The sequence below is a fragment of the Trichechus manatus genome, unplaced genomic scaffold (genome assembly GCF_000243295.1).
Source record: "Trichechus manatus latirostris isolate Lorelei unplaced genomic scaffold, TriManLat1.0 scaffold00111, whole genome shotgun sequence".
NCBI classification, from domain to species: domain Eukaryota; kingdom Metazoa; phylum Chordata; class Mammalia; order Sirenia; family Trichechidae; genus Trichechus; species Trichechus manatus.
The window spans coordinates 409,046-420,933 of NW_004444047.1; positions in this window are offsets into that span (position 1 = coordinate 409,046).

Below are 11,888 nucleotides of genomic sequence, written 5' to 3' on the forward strand. Positions count from 1 at the left end.
ACCACTCTTCTGTCAGTTCATTGTACTGTACTGGCTTTCGTGTTGCTGTGATGCTGGAAGCTATGCCATCGCTATTTCAAATACCAGCAGGGTCACTCACAGTGGACCGGTTCAAGTGGAGCTTCCAGACAAGACAGACTAGGAAAACAGGACATGGCAGTCTACTTCTAAAAAAATTGGTCAATGAAAACCTTATGAATAGCAATGGAACATTGTCTGATATCGTGCAGGAAGATGAACCCGTCGAGTTGGAAGCCACTCAAAATACGACTGGTGAAGAGCTACTTCCTCAAAGTGGAGTCAACTTTAACGATGTGGATGGAGTTAAGCTTTCAGGACCTTCATTTGCTGATGTGGCATGAATCAAAATGAAAAGAAACAGCTTCAAACATCCATTAATAGTCAGAACGTGGAATGTATGAAGTATGAATCTAGGAAAACTAAAAGTTGTCAAAAATGAAATGGAACTCATAAAGATCAATACCCTATGCATTAGTGAGCTGAAATGGCCATTTTGAATAGGACAATCATAATGAAGAGGAACAGCCTCACATTCATTGTCAAAAAGAATATTTCAAGATCTATCCTGAAGTACAGTGCTGTCAGTGATAGACTAATATCCATATGCCTACAAGGAAGACCAGTTAACATGAATATTATTTACATTTACATACCAACCACTAAGGCCAAAGGTGAGGAAATTGAAGATTTTTACCAAATTCTGCAGTCTGAAATTGAACAAATATGCAATCAAGATGTATTGATAATTACTGGTGATTAGAACGCAAAAGTTGGAAATGAAGAAGGATTGGTGGTCGGAAAATATGGCCTTGGTGATAGAAACGATGCCTGAGATTCCATGATAGAATTTTGCAAGATCAACAACTTATTCATTACATTAATACCTTTTTTCAACTACATAAATGGTGACTATACACATGGACCTTGCAAGATGGAATACACAAGAATCAAATAGACTACATCTGTGGAAAGAGACGATGGAAAAGCTCAATATCATTAGTCAGAACAAGGCAAGGGTCCGACTGCAGAATAGACCATCAAATGCTCATATGCAAGTTCAAGTTGAAGCTGAGGAAAATTAAAACAAGTCCACGAGAGCCAAAGTATGACCTTGAGTATATCCCACCTGAATATACAGACCATTTTGAGAATAGATTTGACACATTGAACACTAATGACAGAAGATCAGACGAGTTGTGGAATAACGTCAAGGACATCATACTTGAAGAAAGCAAGAGGTCATTAAAAAGACAGGGAAGAAACAAAAAACCAAAATGGATGTCAGAAGAGACTCTGAAACTTGCTGTTGAACATAGAATAGCTAAAGCGAATGGAAGAAATGATGAAGTAAAAGAGTTGAACAGAAGATTTCAAAGATCAGCTGGAGCAGACAAAGTAAAATATTATAATGACATGTGCAAAGACCTGGAGTTAGAAAATCAAAAGGGAAGAATACACTCAGCATTTCTCAAGCTGAAAGAACTGAAGAAAAAATTCAAGCCTCGAGTAGCAATATTGAAGGATTCTACGGGCAAAATATTGAATGACATGGGAAACATCAAAAGAAGATGCAAGGAATACAGAGTCACTGTATCAAAAAGAATTGATCGATATTCAACCATTTCAGGGGTAGCATATGATCAAGAACTGATGGTATTGAAGGACAAAGTCCAAGCTGCACTGAAGGCATTGGTGAAAAACAAAGCTCCAGGAATTGAGGGAATACCAATTGAAATGTTTCAACAAACGCATGCAATGCAGGAGGAATTCACTCATCTAAGCCAAGAAATTTGGAAGACAGCTACCTGACCAACCAACTGGAAGAGATTTGTATTTATGCCTATTCCAAAGAAAGGTGTCCAACAGAATGTGGAAATTATCGAACAATATCATTAATATCGCACATAAGTAAAATTTTGCTGAAGATCATTCAAAAGCTGTTGCAGCAGTATATCAACAGAGAACTGCCAGAAATTCAAGCCAGATTCAGAAGAGGATGTGGAATAAGGGATGTCATTACTGATGTCAGATGTATCTTGGCTGAAAGCAGAAAACACCAGAAAGATGTTTATCTGTGTTTTATTGACTATGCAAAGGCACTCGACTTCGTGGATAATAATAAATTATGGATAATGTTGCAAAGAATGGGAATTCCAGAACACTTGATTGTGCTCTTGTGAAACCTGTACATAGACCAAGAGGTATTTGTTCAAACAGAACAAGGGGATACTGCATGGTTTAAAATCAGTAAAGGTGTGCATCAGAGTTGTATCCTTACACCATACTTATTCAATCTGTATGCTCAGCAAATAATCCAAGGAGCTGGACTATATGAAGAAGAATGTGTCATCAGGATTGGAGAAAGACTCATTAACAAACTGTGATATGCTTGCTGAAAGTGAAGAGGACTTGAAGCACTTACTGATGAAGATCAAAGACAACAGCCTTCAGTGTGGATTATACCTCAACATAAAACAAAAATCCTCACAAAGAGACCAATAAGCACCATCATGATAAATGGAAAAAAGGTTGACGTCGTCAAGGATTTCATTTTACTTGGATCCACGATCAATGCCCTTGGAAGCAGCAGTCAGTCAAGAAATCAATGGACACATTGGATTGGGCAAATCTGCTGCAAAAGACCTCTTTAAAGTAATAAAAAACAAAGATGTACTTTAAGGACTAAAGTGCTCCTGGCCTAAGCAATGGTATTTTCAATTGTCTCATATGCACGGGAAAGGTGCATGATGACTAAGGAAGACCAAAGAAGAATTGATGCTTTCGAATTATGATGATGGTGAAGAATATTGAATATACCATGAATTGCCAGAAGAAGGAACAAGTTTGTCTTGGAAGAAGTACAGCCAGAACGTTCCTTAGAAGCAAAGAAGGTGAGACTTCGTCTTACATAGTGTAGACATGTTATCAGGAGGGACCAGTTCCAGAAGAAGGACATCATGCTTGGTAAAGTAAAGAGTCAGCAAAAAAGAAGAAAACCCTCAATCAAATGGATTGGCACAGTGGCTGCAACAATGGGCTCAAGCATAACAACGATTGTGAGGATGGCACAGGACCAGGCAGTGTTTTGTTCTGTTGTACAAAGGGTCACTATGAGTCAGAACTGACTCGACAGCACCTGGCAACAACATAATCTTATATTTGTACACACACCCATAGTCACTGTTACACATACACCACACACACGTGTAAACACACACATATTCTGATTGTGGGTAGATTGGGTTGAGAAAAGTACTAGAGGTCAGAATGGGGCAGAGGTGAGGAGGAGGAAGGGCTTTTTTTTAATTGGTGCATTTTTTTTTAAATCTAGACAATTGTAGATTTACACGCAGTTTTAAGGAAGGCTACAGAGAACTCCCCGGTGCCTTTGCCCGGTCTCTCCCGATGGTACCACAGTGTAAAATCACAGCCAGGCATTGCCGCTGACACAGTCCACAGGTCTTGCTCAGATTTATCCAGTTTTACTTGCGCACGTTTGTGTGCGCCCGCGTATGTGTCGAGTTCTATGTAATTTTAGCACCTGTGTAGCTCCAAGTACTCACACAGTCAAGCTGCTGAGCGTCCCACCCCACAGGGACCGTCATGCTGCCCTTCACCCATCTAGCACTCACCTCCTTCCTACAGGTGACATTTTTAAGCTGTTTGACTTTTTAAGAAGCTATTTACATGTTTTATTTATCTACTTATTTAGTCAACAGAGGTTAGAGGGACGGAGAGCTGTGGTTTTCTCCCATATCTAATTCTGTATTTTAAAATCTAATAGATGCTGGTTGAGTCTTTCTCCACTCAGCTTTTCCTGCAGGGTGGGCCTGTGGTCACAGAGGGGAAGGACGTCAGCCAGCCTACCTGGTTCTGCAGCTCCTGGCGGAGGCGGCCGGTCTCCTCCCGAGACGCCTGCAGCTCCCGGTACAGGGACCCCTGGTCCCGGAGCTGGCATTTCTGCGTGAGCACCTGGTGGTGGAGCTGCCTGGTGCGCAGCCTGAGGCCCTGCTCTGTGGCCTCCGCCTCCACGCCCTGGAGCTGTGGGACCCAGAGCAAAGAGGGCCTCAGATTCTCGTCCAAGCGGTCACCTTCACGAGCAAACAGCACCTGTTCTTCTCTCTAATTTTTTTAATGACATTTTTCTCACAGTAAAAAAACAGAAAATAAGGTTACGTAGCCAAAAAAAACCCACCAAACCCCATTGCTGTCGAGTTGATTTCAGCTCACAGAGACCCTATAGGACAGAGCAGAACTGCCCCATGGGGTTTCCAAGGAGCGGCTGGTGGATTCAAACTGCCGACCTTTTGGTTAGCAGCGGAACGCTTAACCACTGCGCCACCAGGACCCCAAGGTAACAAAAATCACCCCTAAATTCTGTTATTCCGTGTAATCACTGTTATTATCAGTCTGTTTTTTACCGGGCTTCCTGCTATGTCCTTACACATGTGCACATATACGAGCGTGTGGCCCCCTCTGGTTTTTGGGGGGGATGGAGATGGGGGAGGGCGGCGTGGAGTAAGCCCCAGAATGACGTCCTAGAATTTGATTTTTTTAATTATGCCAAATGGAGTAGCATGCCAGAATCTGCTTGAACAGATGTCAGTCACCGGTATAATGGAACACACTGTGATGAATGAAATTTAACGTTCAAGTCAAATTATGAGATGCTTATTATATGAAAGTTTCATATATTTACATAAAACAGAAGATACAGCATTTTCAACAAACATTTTTTAAAAATCAGTACAAAATAGCCTCTCACTCTTCTTGGGTCTCACGCGAGGGTAGAGGCGTCCCCGTGACCCCAGTGGGGAATCCACGTGCGGGGGCGGGTGTAGGGAAGAGGCTGATGGGACTATCGTACGTGTGGTTAAATGTTAGTGTTGCTGCTGCCCCTACAGGGTTCTGGCTTCTCAATTTTTAATTTCATATTCACTTTTACGTAAATATGTACACATAAGTGCATGCGTTTTTTCTGTATAAAATTGAATTTAAAATTGAATCGTGCTAGTTACATCTTTTGTATCTTGCTTTTCTCCCTTAACGCCATGTACTGAGCCTTCCCCCCCGCGTCACCAAACAATGCTGACAACTCCGTTGCTAGCGTGCAGGCGGTGCTCTGTGGCTGTGTTCTGTGGTCTGTGTCTCACAGCTTCCCCACCTTCTCTCATACCACCACCCCCCCACGCCCCCGTGACCCAGACACACGCTGCTTTCTGCTCTGTCAACACGCTGGGGCTTCCTGCCTCCAAGCCTGCCAGCTTGCTCAGAACGCTCCTCCTCATCTAGCTCCTTCCAGCTCAAAATCCACCTCCTCAGACTCTGGCTCCGCCAGGTCTCAACAGCAGGTATCAACAACGACAAGATCTGGGTAAAACACGTGGAAGCAATTCTGTCCGGGCACTGGAGGTCAATCAGTGCAGGTCAGGGGAGACACATTCTCCCTGGGGTTATCCCCAAAACACTTTCTAAACCACCCTTCAGGAAGATAGATCCCCTGCTGAGGGCTGTGTCCTGCTGGGCAGAGGAACCTGGGCTCTGGGCGGCGGAGATATCTGAGAATTATGGGACAGAGTAACAAAGACGAGAGAGACGCAGAGCTGCTCCTTGGGTTCGTGAGGGATCATAAGCCATGCAGCACAGAGCAAGATCCCGAGGCCTTTCAGAGCACAGCATTGAAAGGTTAACTGCTGGAGAGATCCAGAGGCCACACACCACTGAGAAGACGGCAGCATCCTGGCAGAACCGAAGTGCAGAGGCCTTGGTGATGCTCAGGGAACTTGGTCAATGCCACCACAAGTCCATGCCTTAGAGCAAGGACCATGCTTTAGGGGTGACATCAGCCCCAGCACCGAGGGCAAAACCTAAACACACCTGCCTAGGGATGAGATAGGCTGCTGATAACTCAACCGTCTGACAGAACAGAACTCCCTCAACATTTTTTGTGGAAATTATCAAACAATATCAGTAATATCACATGCAAGTAAACTTATGCTGAAGATCATTCAAAAATGACTGCACCAGCATATTGAGGAGGAACTGCCAGAAATTCAAGCAGGATTCGGAAGACACGGAATGAAGGATGTCATTGCTGATGTTAGATGGCTCTTGGCTGAAAGCAGAGAATATCAGAAAGATGTTTACCTGTGTTTTACTGACTACGCAAAGGCATTCAGCTATGTGGATCATAACAAATTATGTATAACATCGAGAAGAACGAGAATTCCAGAACACTTAATTGTACTCATGAAGAACCTGTACATAGACCAAGAGGCAGTTGTTCGAATAGAACAAGGGGATACTGCATGGTTTAAAATCAGGAAAGGTGTGCATCAGGGTTATATCTTTTCACCAGAACTGCCTCATAGGATTTCCAAGGAGCAGCTAGTGGATTTGAACTGCCAACCTTTTGGTTAGTAAACGTAGCTCTTAACCACTGTGCCACCAGGGCTCCTATTCAGTCTGTATGCTGAGCAAATAATCCAAGAAGATGGACTATATGAAGAAGAACACAGCATCAGAATTGGAGGAAGACTCATTAACAACCTGCAATATGCAGATAACATAACCTTGCTTCCTGAAAGTGAAGAGGACTTGAAGCACTGACTGATGAAGATCAAGGACCACAGCCTTCAGTACAGATTCACCTCAACATAAAGAAAACAAAAATCCTCACAGCTGGAAAAATAAGCAACATCCATGATACCAAACCCATTGCCATCGAGTAGATTTTGACTCTTAGTTACCCTATAGGACAGAGTAAAACTGTCCCCATAGCATTTCCAATGCTATAAATCTTTAAGGAAGCTGACTGCCACATCCTTCTCCTGCAGAGCTGCTGGGGGCTTTGAATCGCTGACCTTTCAGTTAGCAGCCAAGTGCTTAACCACTGTGCAACCAAGGCTTCTTAATATGATAAATGGAGAAAATATTGAAGTTGTCAAGGATTTCATTTTACTTGGATACACAATCAACACTCATGGAAGCAGCAGTCAAGAAATCAAACAAAGTATTGCACTGGGCAAATCTGCTGCAAAAGACCTCCTTAAAGTGTTAAAAAGCAAAGATGCCACCTTGAGGACTAAGGTACCCCTGACCCAAGCCATGGTATTTTCAATCGTCTCACATGCATGCGGAAGCTGGACGATAAGGAAGATCAAAGAAGAATTGAGGCATTTGAATTACGGTGTTGGTTAAGAATACTGAATATACCATGGACTGATAGAAGAATGAACAAATCTGTCTTGGAAGAAGTACAGCCAGAGTGCTCCTTAGAAGTGAAAATGGTGAGACTTCATCTCACATACTTTAGACATGTTATCAGGAGGGACCAGTCCCTGGAGAAGGACATCACACTTGGTAGAGAGTCAGCAAGAAAGAAGAAGACCCTCAGTGAGATGGAACGACACAGTGGCTGCAACAAATGGGCTCCAACATAGCAAAGATTGTAAGAATGGTGCAGGACCAGGCAGTGTTTCATTCTGTTGTGAATAGGGTCGCTGTGAGTTGGAACTGACTCAACCGCACCTAACAACAACAATGTGTTCTATGATAGCAGTTAAATAAAAATTAAAAACAAAAATTCTTTAGAAACTTAGAAATTAAGCAACACACTTCTACATAACCCATGGTCAAGGAAGAAATTATAATGTAAATTTGAAAATATTTTTAACTGAACTGGTATAAAAGTAGGATGCGGCTAAAACAGTGCTTGTAGAGAAATAGCTTTAAATACATATGTTATAAAATAAGAATGGTTGACAATTAATGATCTACTTTCATTTAAAAAGCAAGAAAAGAACAAGAAATCAAATAAAAAGAAAGTCAAAGAAAGGCAATAATAAAGATACAAACAGAAATAAATGAAACAGAGTAGACATACAATACAAACAGAATAGGCATATAATAAAGAAATACAATAGACATACAAAAAAGAAAATCGACAAAACCAGAAGTTAGTTCTTTGAAATAATTGCTAGAGAGAGAATACAAAAGGCTCAACACTCAGGATCCTATAGACATTAAAGCCTGCTCTAAGGATACCATGAACAACTTATGCTAATATATTTGGTGAAAATTTCAAAGAAATGATCAAATTTCTTTAAAAACATTGTAGCAAAACTGGCACAAGAAGACAGAGAAAATCTGAAATGTCCTAAATTTATTAAAGAATTTGAATTTATCATTGAACATCTTTCCCAAAAAGAAAAGTCCCAGCTCAGACAGAATCACTGGTGAATTCTTCCAAATACTTTGTATAAATAATATCAGTTTTACCCAAATCATACCAGAGAATAGAAAAAGAGGAAACTTACTATATGTAGCCAGCATAATCTCAATGCCAATACCTGATGATGGCACTGTAATAAAGGTAAATGGTGGTTGTTGTTAGGTGCCGTTGAGTCAGTTCTGACTCTTAGCGACCGTATGTATAACAGGACGAAACACTGCGCCATCCCCACAATTGTTGCTATGTTTGAGCCCATTGTTGCAGCTCCATGGTCACTCCATCTCATTGAGGGTCTTCCTCTTTTTCGCTGACCCTCTACCTTACCAAGCATGATGTTTTTCTCCAGGGGCATGTAAAAGGTAAATTACATGCCAATAATATCTCAAGAACATAAATGCAAAGATCTTAAACTATTTTCAATATGATTCTAGAAACATATCAAAACATAATATTTAAGGACCAAGTGGGGTTTGTTTTAGGAATGCAAAATTGGATAAACTTTTGAAAGCTGATTATTTAAACTTACATGAATATAATAAAGGTGGAGAAGCATATGATTATCCCAATAGATACAGAAAAAGTATTTTCTAAAACACAACACACATTCATGAGAGAGTAAACTCTCAGCAAACTAGGAATGGGAGGGAATTTCCTTAATTTCAAAAAAGTCCACCATTTACATCTTACTCAGTGGTGATATATTGAATGCATGCCCCTAGAAGTCAAGAACAAGACAAGGATGTCCACCATCAGCACTTCTGCTCAACACTGCACTTGAGGTTCCAGCCAGTCCAATAAGGCAAGGAAAACAGTTCAAATAATAAAGATTAGAGAGAGAAAATTAAATTGTTTTTATTTGCAAATGGAATTATTGTATTCATAAAAAATTTTAAAATATCTATAAACAATTATTAGAATTAACAAGTTAACTAAGTTTGTTCAATGGACATAAAAGCAATGTATAGAAATCAAAAGTATTTCTACATACTATCAAATAACATTTGGTAAAAGAACTTCTTAAAAATACCATTGAAAATAGCACAAAAATTGTAAAATACCAAGGAATATATCTAACAAAAATGTGTAAGACCTCTACCCTGAAAATGGCAAAGTGTTACTAACAGAAATTAAAGAAGACCTAAATCATTGGATAGCTATTCCATGTTCAGGAGTCCTTGAGTGCTGCAAATGGTTCAGTGCTTGACTACTAGACGAAAGGTTGGCAGTTCAAATCCACCCAGAGGCACCCTGGAAGACAGGCTTTGCCATCTGTTCTGAAGGGTCACAGCCTTGAAAACCCTATGGAGCAGTTTTACTCTGCTCACATGGGGCCGCTGTGAGTCGGATTGGCTTGACGGCAACTATCAACATTCCATGCTCATGGATTGGAAGGCTCAGTTATTGCCAAATGGATCAATTGTCCCCAGACTGATGTATAGACTTAATAAAATCTCAATTAAAATCCCAGTAGGTTTCTTTCTTTTTCTTTTTTCTTCCTGAAAATTGACAAGCTGATTCCAAGAATTTATATGAAAATGCAAACCTTTAAGAAGAAAACTAAGTTGAAGAACTTAAACTACCAGGTTTCAAAATGTGCTATAAAGCTATAATTAAGAAAGTATTGCAATGGTGCAAACATAAGCAAATGGAACCGACAATATAGAATAGAGAGTCCAGACACTGATCCACACATGTGATCTCTTAATTTATGACAAAGGTGCCGATACAATTTATTAGGGGAGAAGCTGGTTTTCTTGGTGAAGCTGTTATGGGCAACTAATATCCACAGGCGGAAAATGAACCTTGACTTCCTCATTCCGCACCTCATGGGACTTCTACCTCACTCAAAATATTAATTTGGGAGATACCATAGGCTTAAATGTGAAAGTTAAGACATTTCAAACTTTCCCAAGAACACACAAGAGAGTAACTTCATGACACTGGAGGTGGCAAAGATTTCTTAGCCAGAACACCAAAAACACTAACCGTAAAAGAAAAAAAAGAAAGATAAACTGAGCGCCATTAAAATAAATAGCTTTTGTTCATTAAAAAACATCAGTAAGAAAAGGAATAAGCAAACCACAGACTAGGAGAAGCAATTCGCAATACACATATCTGACAAAGGACTTATATCCAGAATGTATACAGAAGTTCTACAAATCAATAAAAAAAAACACACACACACATACAATTTAAAAATGGGCAAAAGACAAGCACTTCACAAAAGAATATGTACAATGGCAAATAGGTACAAGAAAAGATGCTCAATATTATTACTAATCGGTAAAGTGCAAATTAAAATCACAGTGAGGTACCATCCACCAGAAAAACTAAAATTTAGAAAACTGATTATCCCAAATCTTGGCAAGGATAGTAAGTGAATCTCTCACTCATTGCTGGGGAGAGTGTAATTTGGTTTAATCATGCTGGAAGATGTTTGCCAGTATTTACTAAAGTTAAATATACACTGAATCTATGGCCCAGTAATCCTACTGTTGAGTATTTACCCAAGAGAAGTAAGTACATACAGACACAAAAGATACATGCAGGGATGTTCGTAGCAACTTTGTGTATGATAACCAAAAACCAGAAACAACCCACATGTCTACCAACAGGAAAATGGACAGATAAACTGTGGTACATTCATGTAACGAAACCATACATACCAAAACAAGGGAGGGATGCACAGAAAAACATGGTCTCAAAAATACCACACTGAATAAAAGAAGCCAGATACACAAGAGCACATACAGGTGTGATTCCATTATAAGAAGTTCAAGAACAGGCAAAGCTGATGAATGGTGATAGGAATTAGGAGGCAGGGCCAAGATGGTGGAGTAGTCAGACACTTCCGGTGGACCCTCTTACAACAAAGACCCAAAAAAACAAGTGAATCGATTATATATGGCAATCTGGGAGCCCTGAACATCAAAGGTAGAGTTGAGGAACTGGACTGAGTGGCAGGGGGAGGGAGAGACGGTTCGGAAGCAGCAAGGAGTTGCCAGACCTGAGCCGGTGAGAGCCTGAGCCCTTCAGGTCTGATCAGCTTGGGGGTGAGCAGTGAGGCAGACAAGCAATGGTGCTTGGGAGGTGCACTTTCTGCACCAGGAAAGACCCAGCACCAGAGAGTCTACATGGCCACCCAGAACAAGTGAGAAGCAGCCTTGGATTGGCGAAAGATAAGTACATGTGTATGGCCTACCGCGTGGATCAAAAACACTCCCCTTAGGGGAAAATCCTCTCTCCCATTTACCTCCCCACTCCCTGTTCTGCACTGGGTCCCCGACCGGCTTCAGCAACTGCTGAGTCCCTTGGGTCAGAAGTAGGATCTGTCACACGCGCAGAGCCATTCTCCCTGCCTTGGAGAGTGAACAAATTAACAAACGGGAAAAAATAAACTCCCAGCTCCCCTAAGCCAGGAAACCAGGGTAGGCACAGCTTCTTTGCCTAGGCACAGGCATAAGGGATCCATGAACTTTGAGTGCCTTTCCCCCTGCACAGACTTGTGTGGGCCCATTTCTACAGTATAGGCCCTCATTACTGCAGTACAACAGGGTATATACCAGAAGTCTAACTTCAACTGTTTCAGATGTGAAGTGGCATGTTCTTGACATTTGACACTGCTCTACCCATT